This window comes from Aquila chrysaetos, chromosome 6 (genome assembly GCF_900496995.4).
Source record: "Aquila chrysaetos chrysaetos chromosome 6, bAquChr1.4, whole genome shotgun sequence".
Lineage (NCBI taxonomy): Eukaryota > Metazoa > Chordata > Aves > Accipitriformes > Accipitridae > Aquila > Aquila chrysaetos.
Genome location: NC_044009.1, coordinates 51,141,335 through 51,156,873, shown reverse-complemented (window position 1 = coordinate 51,156,873; position 15,539 = coordinate 51,141,335). Strand labels below are relative to the sequence as shown.

At 36.1% G+C, this 15,539-nt stretch overlaps 1 protein-coding gene across 9 annotated transcripts in view; it reads right to left on the bottom strand.

The window, feature by feature from the left end:
- Positions 1–15,539, bottom strand: part of MBD5 (methyl-CpG binding domain protein 5) — a 148,477-nt gene that overhangs the window by 89,540 nt on the left and 43,398 nt on the right. For 8 of the 9 annotated variants that reach the window (XM_030017038.2, XM_030017045.2, XM_030017046.2 and 5 more), the window contains exon 2: positions 6,939–7,036. The gene's annotated coding sequence lies outside the window, so the exon portion shown is untranslated. Of the gene's footprint in view, positions 1–6,938; positions 7,037–7,838; positions 8,067–15,539 lie in introns of those variants that run through there. The other variant, XM_041124073.1, reaches the window with a different exon arrangement.

The window sequence follows — 15,539 nt, the reverse complement described above, 5'->3', positions numbered from 1 at the left end:
GGCGCACCTGTGGCCAGGTTTCCTTCTCCATTTCCTGTTTCCTTTGTCAGGACAGCAACTAAGTGAGAACTCTGTCATGCAGCTACCTTCTCATAAACTATGATCAAATCATACATAAAATTCAACAATGAACATTTCCATTTATGCATCAATAGTATAAAAATAACAACATTTTGTTTTATAACATCTAAACAACATGCATCTCAAATACGTTACAGTTACTTTGGAAAATTCACGCTGAGATCTATGTCCTACATAGTTTTGGTTCCTGTATTAAGGACTCAACAGATGGATGAAGCTGATGAAAAAAGATGAGGTATTTTAACTTTTCATGATAGCTTCCAAATGGAAAGTTTAGTTCACCTATCTTTTTCCTAAGCTTAAGTATTTTTGCCCCCACTCTCAGAATGGTACCTATAAACTTTCACACACTAAGGATAAAACCCAAAAGAAATTTAATGAATCCTTTGAAGTGATGTAATCGTAGTTTGGGAGACTAAGTTAAAGCCAACTGTGGCAATTACTGAACCATCTTGGCGAAAAATCTTGCCTCATTAATATTTTTCAGGAATGTGGTAAAAAATAAAAATAAACATTCTGTTTTCAATGACAGCTCTGGAGTATCACCACAGGTTATCAGAGGAAGAGTGGCTTTTTTCTTCAGAAACTTTGTGTGAGATTGAATTTAAAAGCATCACTGGTTTTAATTCAAAGGCATTTCACTGAACTGGGATCTTTCTAGGAGAAGAGACCAAGATGTTTGAGATTTACTGAGCTGGATCAGCAGAAACTAACTGGGGTAGGGTCTCCCTTCAGTAAAGATATGCCAACAGAGGCCAGTTAAGAACCTGAAAAATGACGATGCCTTGTTTAAAGATAAACCAACAAAAGCAAGAATTAGTTTAATTTCAAAGCTCTTATTTCCCATTGTAGGAAAGCTGTTGTGGCTATACTTAGAATATATAAATTGCAGCTCCTAGTGGTACAAGGCCAGATCGGATGCGGATAAATGCTGGTGACCCAAGCTGAACGTGCCAACTTCAAACCAGGGCTGTATGCAAAGCCGTGGGAGTGCTAAGAGTTCATCCCTTCCCACCAGTCCCTTTAGAGAACCAAATTCTTGCTTAACTGGAGCCAACTGCAAACAGCTCAACACGGAGCCAAAAGGAAAGCTCCTGCGCCCTCTCCCTGCACATTATAATGAGGACAGAAACGAGGACCCAGGCCAACGTGGCCAGGCTTTTGCTGCGGGGACACATGTATCTGGGAGCAGCACCCACTGGTCAGAATCGCCAGTGCCAGTCACCCAAACCAACCACTGGCTGATGAACCACAGCACAGACATCTCTCTTTTTCTGTATTTTCACTTTCCTTAACCATTTCAATAGATTTTCATCACGATAGTGGGCCTCCAAGGATGTGAATTTATAGTAAGGGGAAAATAAAACAAAATTAAATAGCAAAACAGGAAAAAACCCCCACTTCCACAACCTTTCAGGCCACCTTCATGTAAAGAAAAACAATGGTTTCTTAGGTTTTCATTAACAGCTAGATTTTAAATTTGCTACCCTTAAGCTTCTTTGCAGAGCACTGTTTTTTCAGAAGGAATTATGAAAACAAAAATCAAAGATCTGAATTTGTTTTTGTGTTACAACAGAAAAGAATAATCTAATTTATCATAGATACTACATTCTAACTACATTCTTCCTTTAAACATTTTGTGTAATTAAAAAATAATGACACTAACTCTATTATCTGTTATTTTAAATCCATAGTGCTTTAAGGAAAGATGATGTGGTTTTTACTTCACAGAAATTTCTCGATGTATTACAGGAAAACATAAGGATAGATATTTGTAAAGCTTTCTAACATCACGGACTGAAATAATAAAAAACCCCAAAACTTTCTGGAGATATCCAGGTTACTGTGGTTGTATGAAGCCAACCCTTAGGCAACTAATTCAGAAGCTGTGTGCGTGTATGTCTAGCTTCGCTAAGAAAAATTATATATTAAAAAGATGAATTTTAACAGTTTTGCTGTGATGTTACTAATTTTAAAGAGAGAGATGCACTGCAGTGTCAGAAATTTTTGCATTAGTTAAATATTTAACTCTGAAATTACAATTAAACCACTGAGCTTGATTAATTTGGTCACAATAAAAAAGTGTTGGGACTATTTACTTTTGTTCAGGGTGCCTGCTGTTCCAATTTTTCAAAATGGAAAGCCCTTGTACTTTGCAATATTTATTTACAGTATCTGCTTCCAGAAAAAGTTCAAAACAGCAGCCCATATTTTATTTGAAAATTGTTTCAGAAGGACCAGCTAGAAAAGAAATGGGGACCATTGAAAACAAACATCTTGCTCTGGTGAAATGTGAAAAACATGGCAGAAGAGCTACAAAATTTTCACCTAAGGCAGAGAATGACCTATCAAATCTACCATATTTGAAATGTACTCTAAAATTTGGCTCTAAAATGTACCTAAAGGTAGTCATATTGTGGAGCAACATTATAGGAATATCTTTTTTTTTTTTTCCAAAATCCTTTAAATAATTTCTGTAATGTAACTTTCAAATTAAGTAGGTTTCCCTTTATTAAATTTAAGAAGGTAGAATTAGTTTACATCTTGTATTAGAGAAAGTAACTTGGAATTTCACAAAAACCCAACCTTTTCATATTGAAAGATGAGACAGAGACAGAAAATTGACTTTTCTCAGAAAAACATCAGGGCTTCAGAAAAGACAATTGGGCTCCTTGGTTTTAATGACAATTGAGGAAAAACTGTCCGTCAATCTGGACTACAGACTGCTTTAGGGAGAAAAATGATGCAACATGACGCTGTTCCTTCTCTGTCTTAGAATAACTACAATCAAAACATTAGTAACGACACAGTTCTAAGACAAACTATTTAGAGAAGAACTGTGTATGCAGCGCCAAGTCATACGTTACATACTTCAGTATAATTAAAGAGCCTTATAAATTCTGAAGTTTGGATAGCGAGAGGCCCGATTTTGTGCTGCGATATATCATGAGTCCCAGAATTACGCAGTTCAGAAAGTTCTCAACGACTTGCAGCTGGAGATGGCACAGGGGACTAAACATGTCTATCATTTTATCACACAATATAAAATTACTATCTAGCTACTAGAATTTTCCATGTACTGTTTAAAAAGACAACATACAAGAAACAGATGTAAACCTCACTCATCCTCCTTAAGTCTGCATAACCAGTTTTCTATTTTATTCATGCAATATTTCTCCGATATATTTTTGCACCCTTCTAAGTGACTAACAAGAAAAAATATTATGAGGACTTGTAATGTATCGTTCTGGTTTCTTTCACATGCTGAAATAAATAATACAAATCAATAAGTGCCATCTCAGTTTACGGATAAGGAAAATCCACAGTGTTCATGCTAAAACTGCTATATGCATATTAAAAATAACTGTAAATTCCAAACTGGTTTCCAACACACAATTTAAAGCTTTTTGAAACATACTGTTTTGGAGATGCAAAATTTCCATGTATATACGCACTACAGCAAGGATGCCATTTGGCAGACGGCTGATCTTTGCATTACGGTTGTGTGTAACCTTCTTAGCACAGCAGAGGCAGACTTAGCTCCTCCGTAGCCCTTCACAGACACGCTGAAGTAGCTATAGGGCTGTTGTACTGAAGTTGACTTGCATCAGCTGACTCAGAGCATGGGTAGAAAGATGTGCAACCTTCAAGACCCATCTGTGCAGACTCACCCTGAGAAAAACAGGCGCAAATCTGGAGCCAGAATAGAACAATAATTCTGGAAAGCAAGTGAAATGAGGGAAGACTGGTACCGTGTGAGAATGGATAATGAACTTGAAATAGAAACTGGCTAATATTAGAAATTACTTGGATGAGGGAGAATGAAAACAGAGATGCAGGACACGAGACATACAAGGAACTAGGATACAAGTAAGAATAGCTGAATGGGAAACTGAGAACCAAGAATAATGAAATCATGACTTCAAAAAAAGATGCCTAGGCCAACAATCCTTTCAATTCCTGTGCTTTTCATGAGGATCGCTGCTCTCGCTTTTCTGGCTTGAAAGAATCTTCATGGAAGGAGTACTCCAGTTCTGCAACTACTGTAAAAGTATACAAACCCCAGCTAGTCCATCAAAAGAGCTGGCAAGGGAAACTCCTGGAAATGAAAATGTTTCTGCAAAATAAGCTGGGCTTCAGAGATTGGGTTTTGCCAGAAAGTCTTAGAGAAAACCTGTTGCTAAAAGGTACAGTAAAGCATAAAGGCAAATTCTTAATTCTATCTGCAGAGTAACATTTGAAAATTATATAGTACAGAAGATCTGGAACCACACACCGAACAATTAAAAATACTAGATAGCTCCATACTGATTAAATGCCATCTATTTATTGCAAAGATTTCCTTCTATGGAGAAAAATAGCATGCTATCATATAATTAAAGACTGCATGATAATGTACAAGGTACAAGTGGGTGAACCAAGGTCACTAAGGTTTGAAGTATTAGACTGCAAGCACAGTAATGCGTATTAAATACAAAAAGCCCCTGCATTTAAAAATAGATCAAATGGAATAGAAACAGTTTCTGCACATACCTATACAGCTGTGAACATTTTATTATTGGTAGACAAAGGAATACAAAATAAAAGCTAAGATGCTGAGAATGAGAGCTAAGTGGTTTTTTGGGTTTCGTAGAAGCATTCTGAGGTTTATCCACATGTACATATGAAAACTTTAATGAAATAACGAGTAAAACATTAACCTTACAGAAAGAAATATTTTCCCTGTCCCAGTTTTTCACATACAAAAAAAATGTTTCTTCTTAACCCAAATGCAAACTTTGATAATTATTCCCCCAAAATGTTTGGTTTTCCTTCACCAAATGTTGTAGGTCCCCATTTTAGAACAAACAAAAACATACACAAAGGTCTATCCTTGAAGGAAACAGTAACAACAAAACAAACCCAAAAATTTAACCTCAACATGGCAGAGACAGAAATTACCTCTCTCAGCTCAGTAGCGTTTATCTTTTAAATGAAAAAGGTCTTCTATTCTGGGGGTCAAAAAAAAAAAAAAAAAAAAAAAAGGAAAAAGAAGAAAAAGATGAGAACTGCCTTCATTTCTTTCTTAATTTGAGCTTTGCTCTAATAAACAGCTACTGTTTGTTTCCTTATTTTAGGTCATGTAAGTCAGTTATGCATGCTGCACTTTTTAACTCTTTCCCATCTGCTGTTCTCTTGCAGCATCACCTGGGAGCTGAGAAAATCTAGAACGATGCAAAACCCAATGGAACCAGGGCTGCGTTAGCCAGTGTCCACTGCATATGGTGATACACATAAGTAACATAACATTTTAGTGCCCTTGCAGTTAAACTTGGGCTGAAAAAAACCTCAAGCAAGTAAAGAGGGAGTTTCATTCTGACTTAGATAAAAAGAAACTGAAGGAGCAGTAAACCAGAAATGCATTACAAACACTACGTAAATGAGGTACTTCATTTTTGTAACACAGAAGTGAGACAGATCTCCGACCCTGTGTGTCCCAGCCTGGATGCTCCATCAGGCTGGGTCTGGGCTAACTATGCGGTTCCAAGAATTTTCTATTCACACTGCTTGAAAAATCAGTTACAAAGATCTGCAGAATGAGCCCTTTCCCAGCACATCAAGGCTGCCCAGACATGCCTAAAGGAAGCAAATTAGTTACAAACAGTGAACAAACTTTGTACTAAGTAGATCAGTTTTCACTGTGTTGCATTGCATGGTGTTGCACTTCAGGTGAAAAGACTGTCAACAGGGCCACGGCATCCTAACACCACAGCAAGCCTTATTCTTCAAATAAACAGCTAAGGAGAGCTATCCAAAGTTCAGATTTGAGAACTAAGTAGCTTATTCATGAACTTATCCATCCTCTTATTCAACAGCATTTTACATGCTTCATTTTCAAAAGTCTCAGATGAAGTTGCTGTATTCAGAAGTTCAAAAATGAAGCTGTACCCTCATTTTGGACCTGTCTACTAAAACAAAGCAAAGCAAATATGTAAGTTTCTAGTGAATTAAAGTGCCCCATTAGGAGTTCAATTATATTCTGAAATTATGTCTTAATTGGTTTGCTCATAGATGAGCTGTACAGCTAACCAAAAATCTACTGCCATATAATCATCACTAAATTTCAGATATTGCCACACATTAAATTAACAGCAGATAATGAGTGGGAAAATTAGCTCTATTTCCATAACAGAAAAAATTCTTCCCATGTTACCTAGAGTGTTTTATATACTTACTTTCAAAATAGAGAAAATAATACACAAACAACACTCTCCCGAATACCTAACATTTATTTTGATCAAAAACCCACACATTCAAAATAAATAATACAAGCGGAGTGCACATCAGATTTGTGTCTCTAGTATTTAATTAAAAAGAAGTCACATTTCTAAACTTCTATAGAAATCTTCAAGAGATTGACCACTATTTTACTTTGTGTGTTGCTGGCTATTTATTTCTTTTCCACATAACTTTTGTCTTTTTGAGTAGTAATCCCCATGCCCAACTACTCTTCAGATTTTAACTTATAAGGTACTCCTGGTTCTCATCAGTATCACACACGGATATTGCAAATGATTTGTAGTTTGAATAACTTGTGAGAAAGAAAGAATAAGGAATAGCATTAATTGCAGAAAAAAAGGACCTAAGGACTCATATTCTTGTAACTAAAAGGAGGAAAAGAAACCAAGCTCCTTCCATATAGCTTATTTTTCACATTAGTAGGATAAATAAACTTACTAAAAAAAAAGTTAAAACTTTTGGTAGTGTAGTCAGGCTCCTGAACTTCAGCTGCTGTTCAATTTTGGTTATTTTTGAGGTCAAAAACTATCTAACTTATTGCTTATATACAAATGCATAATATAGATTATTTTACTTACCTTTGCTGTCTGAAGGAAACAGATTTCAAAGATCTTGTCTGTAAATGATATATTCTTCAATATTTATGCCTCCAATGACCACCATCGTCAATAAGGATCTGAAGAGAAACACCACAAAGCAGTACGTAAGCCAGGTTAGTTGCAACTAGACTGAGGATTTTTTAAAAAATTATTTTTTTATTAAGAAGGCACAAAGTAAAATTGTGCATTTCATACAATACATAAATTTATTAGCTGCTGTTAAAAACAAAGACAAGCACCAGAGCCATTACATGGGAAGGCATTTATCTACTTGAGGCATATAAATATACTAATGCAGAATAATTGTTAAGACTAAATACCTCAAACTTTGGAAATTCACTGTCATCATACCAAAATAACAACAGCAGTAATCATCCCATGAATTAAAGATTAGAAAAGACAAAATTACAAATTAGTATTGAAATGTGTTATATTATAAGCACTAATAGATTATGAAAAGTTAAACTACCTCCCTAAACTTTGAAAAGCCAAATTAAAGGTAACTTTAAAACAACGTCCCTAAAAATGCCAGGTATGTTTTTAAAAAAAAAAAAAAAAAAAAAAAGAAATTCAACAGTAAAACCATACAGTATAATTTATTAGTGCTGTTTTCATATTTCAGTACTGTAACTATGAAAAGATGAATTAAAAAAAAATTACTATGCTTATGGTAAGGTCAGCATCAAATGAACTACTCTATGCATGTACTTTCTTTGGAATCAACTTCTACTAAAATGCCAAATAGCTACAATATTTTTTTTTCAGGTCTCAACTTCTTTCATTGAAAGACAAACCACTTGTCTATTATAACCACGATAAAATTTCCACAGAGTAGTTGAGGTTGCCTGGCACCTCTGGAGATGATTTGGCCCACCCCACCTGATCAAGCAGGGCAACCCAGAGCTGGTGGCCCAGGACCGTGGCCAGTTGGACTCTGAACATCTCCACGGCTGGAGACTCCACAGCCTCTCTGGGCAACCTGGTCCAGCGGTCAACCACCCCCACAGTAAAAAGGTGTTTCCTGATGTCCAGAATGTCCTGACATTCTCTGCTCTGCAGAACATTTCCTTAATGAAGGAACCTCAAAGCATAGCTGTGTAACACAAGACAAAGTTTGATAACAGGCTTAAGTCAGTATAACCAACCCTTATGTACATGCTCCATGGTATATACAAAATTATGCCCCGCCAGTACCCATATAACCTAACATATGCTGCAATACTTTTGAAATCTTTCAGTCCTCATTTAGCAACAGATGCAATTAACTAGAAGACTAATCAAGTCAAAAAGCTTCTGTCTTGTAAAAAATCTTCCCCTCTACTCAGTTGATTCCACTTGGTTTAGACTTTCTCGGATTACGGAGGAATCCAACTCTGAGCAAAGGAAAACCTTTTGCTGCCTCTTGACAGTGTACAACCACAGCAGCAATCCAACTTGGGTTAACACAAGCAACTAATTCGTCTTGAATACATATATTTTTTTTTTTTAGAACATGATTTATCTATTTACTCATTTATTTATTTGCAGGCCTGGGACATCCGATTGCCAGCAGTCAGGACACATGGGAAAGGTGATCAGATCACCAGATTACTTAGCAGGCTTTGTGGACAATTAATTGCTGCTTAAATAATAGTTAAATGCCTCTAATAGCAAAAACGCTTAAGTTTAAGTTTTTGCAATTTGCCTATATCAATGCAAAAAGTTATTTCATCTCAGTTTTATGATAATGCTTTATCTGAATTGTCTATGTTTCTTTCTTCTGAAATCAATCCAAAGCCCCCCAACTTCCATCATCTGAGAATAAACACCTTCCAAATCAACTTCTTCCGCAAAATAGCAAGCTATTGAATACTTAAATAGATATTCTCTGCTCTTTCTAGTGCTTCCAAAAATTTAGAATCCTTGTAGAAAAGATAACTGTCAGATCAGTCTCCGAAATAAAATTGCATAGGCTATACCATGATTATGCTAACTCTCCTTTTCTAATGAAAAATCTGAAGAAGAAATTGGACGTACACTGTGCCTTGATACTTGCCAAACAGAGTTGATGGATCGGTATGGGGAAAAAATTGCAGATACAAAATGACCCTATTAAAGTATTAAAAAGCTGCTGTGTACGCACCGAAAGTGACGCTGCCCCAGCAGATTGCCACTGCATTTTCAGATATGGCTCAAGACAGGGTTGAGGGGCAGGAGAGTAATGGAAAAAAAGTTTCAAATAATCTAACGAAATACCTTGAAGTGCACAGAAGTAGTCTGTGAAAGAAACAGGCGAACAACAAGTTCTGCTGATAAGCTGCTCCAAGTCACTAAACAACCCGATCTAAGATACCAAATGTTGCTGCATTAAGGTATGCCGTGTGAACATTAAACCCAAAACAATTACTTTCAATTCAACAGGTCTGTATCTTGTGCAGTCATGACATTGGCTTCTTTTGTTAGCTATGCTTGGCTTTGGCTGTACTTGACTTGCTTTATACGCCAAACCAATAAAGTCAGAGGAGCAAACTGGTAACAGAAGCCAAAGCAGAATCCATCAACAGATTTGTTGAATAAGTTCAGCATGGAAGATACTTATCAGTGGTTACAAACCAGAAAGCACACCTGCTGACAGGGAGATCTTAAAATTGAAGATGCACTGAGAACTGGAGTAAAAAATGGGTTTTTTTTTTTAAGGGAGAACACATAATACAGAGCAACTACAGGGAAATGAATGCAACATTTCATTGTGCCATTTTAAACAATTATTCTTCAAAGTGTTTCAGAGTCTGTGACTTGTTTTCCCCAAAGCGACTTCGTGCATGTAATTTGATATTGAGGCTTTCTATCAATTGCCCTTCAAACTTAGCATTCAATTTTCTTAAGAAGTTGAATCATACCCAGAAGTCCCCAGATTTTTTAAGTGCCACTGAAAAAATATTTTTTTTTTGCCTGACAAGTAAATCATTCTCACTTTGCCTTTTGTGTTAATAGATAGTATTTTCTTTTTTTGTTGGCACTGAACTGCACAACCAAAATCCAGATATTTAAACTTTGTTCCCATTGCAGATGTTATTGCTGATCAAATTTAATAATCTTTCTCTCATACATAACAACTGCAGTAATTGTAAGGCTATCATTAATTTTGTTCTCAAAATCTCTAAGCCTTCTCGAAGGAGTTTGAGCATCACATCACAGGGAAAAAGTTTCTTTTGTGTTAAACCATGTGTTTCAGGGGAATCTTCTAAATCTCTTGGGACCTGTTCTTTTTGCTGAACGGCACCCAAGCATTTTGTTATTTTTCCTTCATATGATTTTAAGATCATCATCCTAACTGCCAGAAGGAGTCACTATGATCTCATCTTCAATTAATGTGAATTTACCAATGAAATTAAAACATTTTCTTTCTAATAACACATTATCTTTTTTTACAATATCTGATACTGTTATGTCATTTGACACGGACATAAAAGACACAGTTACATAGCATTAGAAATAAAGGGACAGTCATGAAGGGACTCAAAACAGACATTTTCTGTCTTAAAGAAAATCTATATTCCCCCCCCCCCCCCCCCCCCCTTTTTTTAAAATTCTCTAGCACCTTGTTTTGAATGTTGTTCCTCTAAATATCCTAGAGTATGAAGAGTTGGTTCTACAAGATTCTGCATCCTAGTCTGGTGCCAACCCACAAAACATATGTCTCTGCTCAAATGTAAGAATCTGTTTTGATTTTTTTTTTTTTTTATTTCTTCCTGGACTGGGGACAAAACATTTATTTAGATACAACTCAACATTTAGTATCTTCTGAGATATGAAACTTTCTAAATCCCAAATATATTTTTGTTAATTTATTCCTAAACAGCAACTTTGAAGAAGCTAAACTGTCTGAACACATGACAATAATCATTTAAAGTAAATGCTCAAAAATCATTGGGGAAAAACAATAAACTTGGTTTAGACATTATTTTTTATGCTCGTGGGTGCTACTAAGTCTTAAAACCATCAGATTTATTTTTAACCTAAATATTTTATTGCATAGCTATGCAAAAACATCAATATGTTTTTCTAATGTCATTAGCCTTCCATTTGCTCCCCCTGTAAATAGCTCTTCTACTCTATTTTTGTATTATTTGGGATAAGGTAGATTTTCCACTATTATTGACACAACGGCACAAAGTATTGTTCAAACATTTTACAAAAATAACTCGAACGCAGAAAATGATACAGCATAGACCACCCTGACCCCATGACCGGATTTCTTTAGATGAGTCTCTGGGCCGGTCCAGAGCTCCGACGGTGAAACCTCGCTTGTCCATGAGTTGTGGTAACTGTCCACATCCACCCCACACAGGGGGTTTGCTTTTAATTAGAATAACACAAATGCAAACAAAAGACACTCTAACCTCAGGAATTAAATATTTGCATTAGTTTCAGCAAATAAGGTTCTTGAAAGAGCCAGCTTCTGCACAGGCATAAATCGAAAGTAACTTTGATGAAGTTACATGTGTTACTTCAAATCACATGGGTGAAAAACATGCCTGAGCTTCATATAGATGTTTAGGTATTAAAAGAAACCCATTAGCTTGGACAGGTGCAAAATCTCAGACCACCTTCTTTAAGATAAGGGAATATATGTGAGAGGCACAAGCACAGAAATACTACAAAGCCTTTGCAATCTCCATCAGTCATTTGCCTCTGGGAGGTATGTTTTTCTTAGTTGTGAGAAAAAAAACCTTACAGTCGCATGAAGATTATTTCACGCTAAGATAAATGTACACAGAAAACGTGAGAAATTTTAGTACGCATAATAGAATATCTGCATACAGCTACACAAGGGTAACTGAAAGTCTTTTCTAGATGTTTTTTTAGTGACAGATGTAAAGGACTAGTAAATTTGGAAAACACGAAGAGATCTTTGTTTTCCAGCTTTCTACTTTTACACCCACAAACACACATGTACGTCACATACTGGTAATCACACCTGATCTGCATATTGGAAGAGGAAAAAAGCAACAGGAATAAGCACTGCACAAAACACACCGCGATCCTTAACAAGGTTACATTCTCCTCCGATTTTAGAATCCACAAGATGATTCAACTCACTTGCAAAGGCTACCACTGGAAAAGAATTAGGAGGAAAAAGCACGTGTTTTTCTTTTTTGGTTCCACAATAATGCAGAAAAGGCAGCCTGAATATTTTTTAGAATTTATAGTTTTAAGCAAGAAATAAATAAACCAGGTCTGCCTTGTTTTTGTCAGATGAGGAAGCAAGAACTAATAAGATCACATGACAGATGACTGCTCCAATATTGTTCTAAGAAAAATTTTCATCCTGCTTTTAACTGTTATTTACCATTTTATTGACACTAATATAACTGAATTTTCTAATTAGCATTAGAAAAAAAAGAAGACATTTTAGCTAAAAGTATGAAAGCCTCACTAATTTTATCACCAGTAAGCTGGTGAAGGCCAGTCTTTGCAGTTTTCAAGCATTCTCCAGCAGCACTTGGGCCCGCGTCATTAACGAAACTTCCCGTCATTGCACTGAGCAAAGCGGGACTTGGCAATGCAGCGCACTGCAGTCCTCAGGGCAAAACGCTGTGGTGTGGGACTGCTTCAATTTGGGCATTGTTTCTGTAACAGATACTTGCTTATATATATATATCTATTTTTTGCAATGTTTAAGTCTAAACCGTATGTGCGTACATATAAATATTGTATTTATAAGCATATACAAAATACAAATATGTATTTTCTCTATGTATATAGAGCACTGATACTTTATTTTTTAATATAGTCAAAATCCCAGTCCTATTAAAAGTTCTGAGAAACAAAACAATATTTCTGGAAAAAAAGCCATCCCTCAATGAGACATAAACTACATTATAAAGAGATCCCATTTCTCTTCCAAACATGAATATCTACATTTCCTTCCTTTCTAGGTTACTTCTAAATACTTATTTAGCAGCTAATCTCTCTTTAAAGCTGAACACTGTAACTTCTTCTTCTACAATTAGCAAAAGCAAAATTCTCCATGGAGATTGTCTAACGTGCAACCACCTTCTGTAGCATCATAGGACTTTAGGCTGTACATCTTAGGAAACTAAAACTATACTTGAGCCTACATAATGGATAGAACAAACCAAATGAGAAAAAAACCAAAACAAACACATACCCCCCCCCCCCCAAACCTTCCCCAAAATCCCCTATCAACCAAACCACTAAGGAAGCATGCTCCCCTACTTCAGTCCCCACCATGCATTATACTCTGCCACATCATTCACTAACACGCGAACGCAGCATCGACTCTTTTCTTTCTTATTCTCACTTATTTGATACTACCTTAATAGTAGAGCACGCTCTTAAAGCTAGAACGCTTTACGTGAGTACAGAAGTTATGACTCATTCAACTGAGTATGCAGAAGCTTTTGCATCAATTTATTTCACATCTCAGCTGGTCTTTGAGCCAGGCTGCCAAACCAGTATCTATACCATCCACAGACATAGGAAGATGAAGAACGTAGGGTTTAAACTTCGTTTATCAGAGAGAAACGACAAACCAGGAAACTCTGAGCGCTTCCATGGGAACAGGAGGAGGACTGGGAGCAGACCAAAGTGAAGCCAGAGTGGGAACCAAGAGTTACTATGGACACCAACAGGAAGAGCCTTGCCTTGCTATGAGTTAGCCAGAAATTAAGATGAAAGATGGGAAAAATCCCTCATTCATGTAAGTTAAACAAGGGAAAAGTGAGGGGAAGTAAGCCCTGTCCTGCCCTAAGAAAATTATTAGCCATAACAAACTAGGTCATAGAAGTGAGTAACATTTACTAAATATATGCTTTCTTTGTAGTTATGCAACCACTGTCAAAGTAATGAGATTTACTCACATCTCACTCAAGTACTCTTTTGAATTTTGACTAATTAAAATAACCACTAAATGACCAGTCACAAATACCTCACCTTTCACTGAAGATGACACATCAGCAAATCTGAACAATCTCTCCAAAAAAAGATGGTTTTGACCTTTTTTGAATTTCCATATACAAAATAAAATACTTTGCATCTATACTGCCATTCATCCAAACGTCTAGTGTATCTAAAAATATACTCTCAAATGTAATTCATTTCCTAAGTCATGTGAAGATGACAGAGTTCTTACTTTTCTAACAGAAAACTGTGGCAGAGTGATTTTTAATGACCTCCTCAAATTCTTGGTATGTTGGTGACACAGTTGGAAACAAAATTTCTGTCAACTGCAATCTTGTAGTTACAACACTGCAAAGATAGTTGAAAATCTTTTGAAAATGTGAAAAGGCGTAGATCGGGAAAAATGAATGAAAGGATTAGGAATACTACCTGTTGGTTTATTTTTGGATTGAAAAAAGAAAACAGAAAAATATTTCTTTATAACTGTATTTCTTTATAACTGTATCACCATGCTTTACAACACGTCGTTCTTCCTCTGCTGTTTAGATGATTCCAAAAATATTCACCTCCGATTTGTGGCAGTTGCTATCACCAACAGCATTTTATAGCTCCAGGGCAGTCTGTATCTATAACAAATCTGTAGAGAACTGATGTCATAGTAATAATTTTTCTAAACATAGAACTAAAGAATGAAGGAACTGCATTATAGAACTATGGATACAAAGCTTTAGTTTCTGAATGGCTAATTCCTATCCATAGTTGCATTTAAAACCTGCAAAGATGTTACAAGTTGGACTAAACTTCTATTTTTGGTTGGTTTTAAGAAAACCGCTTACTGACATTTACTATTATAAAATAATTAGTGTTCTTGTGCTTTCAAACACTGAATACCAGAAATCATGACACTGAATCAAAAACTGAAAAGAGGACACTACACAGCAGATAAAACACTGACATCTCTTCAGAGACTTTCTTTTAAAATGGGGAAAAAAGGCAGCATTGAGCCTCAGTTGTTTGAAGAAATATTCTTCTCCTCCAAAATTAAATTAGAAATATTTAGAAGCACAAATGCTGTAAATTTAAGAATGTATGAATGTGATGATTACACAGCAAAAGAAAAAAAAATGCATCTCTTCAGATATATCTCTTGTTTTGTTTTCCGATTTCTTTAAAGAACAGAAAAGACAATCAAATGCAACAGAAAAATTGTATTAATCGGCTGATCTTGTGACAGTTTCCATTCAATGTTATTTTTCCATTCATTTAGCTGCAACAGAATTATTCAGCACAAACCGCATAGTTTTATACCACGTTTCAAATACCAATAGGCAGAATGCTACTGCTTTGTAGAAAACTGGTAAGAAAAGAAGAGGAACATAGGGACATCACTAGAGCCCCTGTTACCTGTTCAGCAGTCATACCTTAATATCAGGTACCAGGTTAGCCAGATGTCTGATAGCACCAATTATACGCGGCACTCAGTAGAGCAGTAGTCCTTTTTTACCTCTGGCCAGACTCTCAAAACAGTTCAATATCCTATTGTGCCAGATGACTTTCCCACCTGACAGGAAAAAAAAAAACCCAAAACACTAACGAAACCCCACAAACATGAGAAGAAGAGGCGGATGGGGTCACGGGGCTACAAGAAATAGGATGGCAAACGCTGCTGGACCA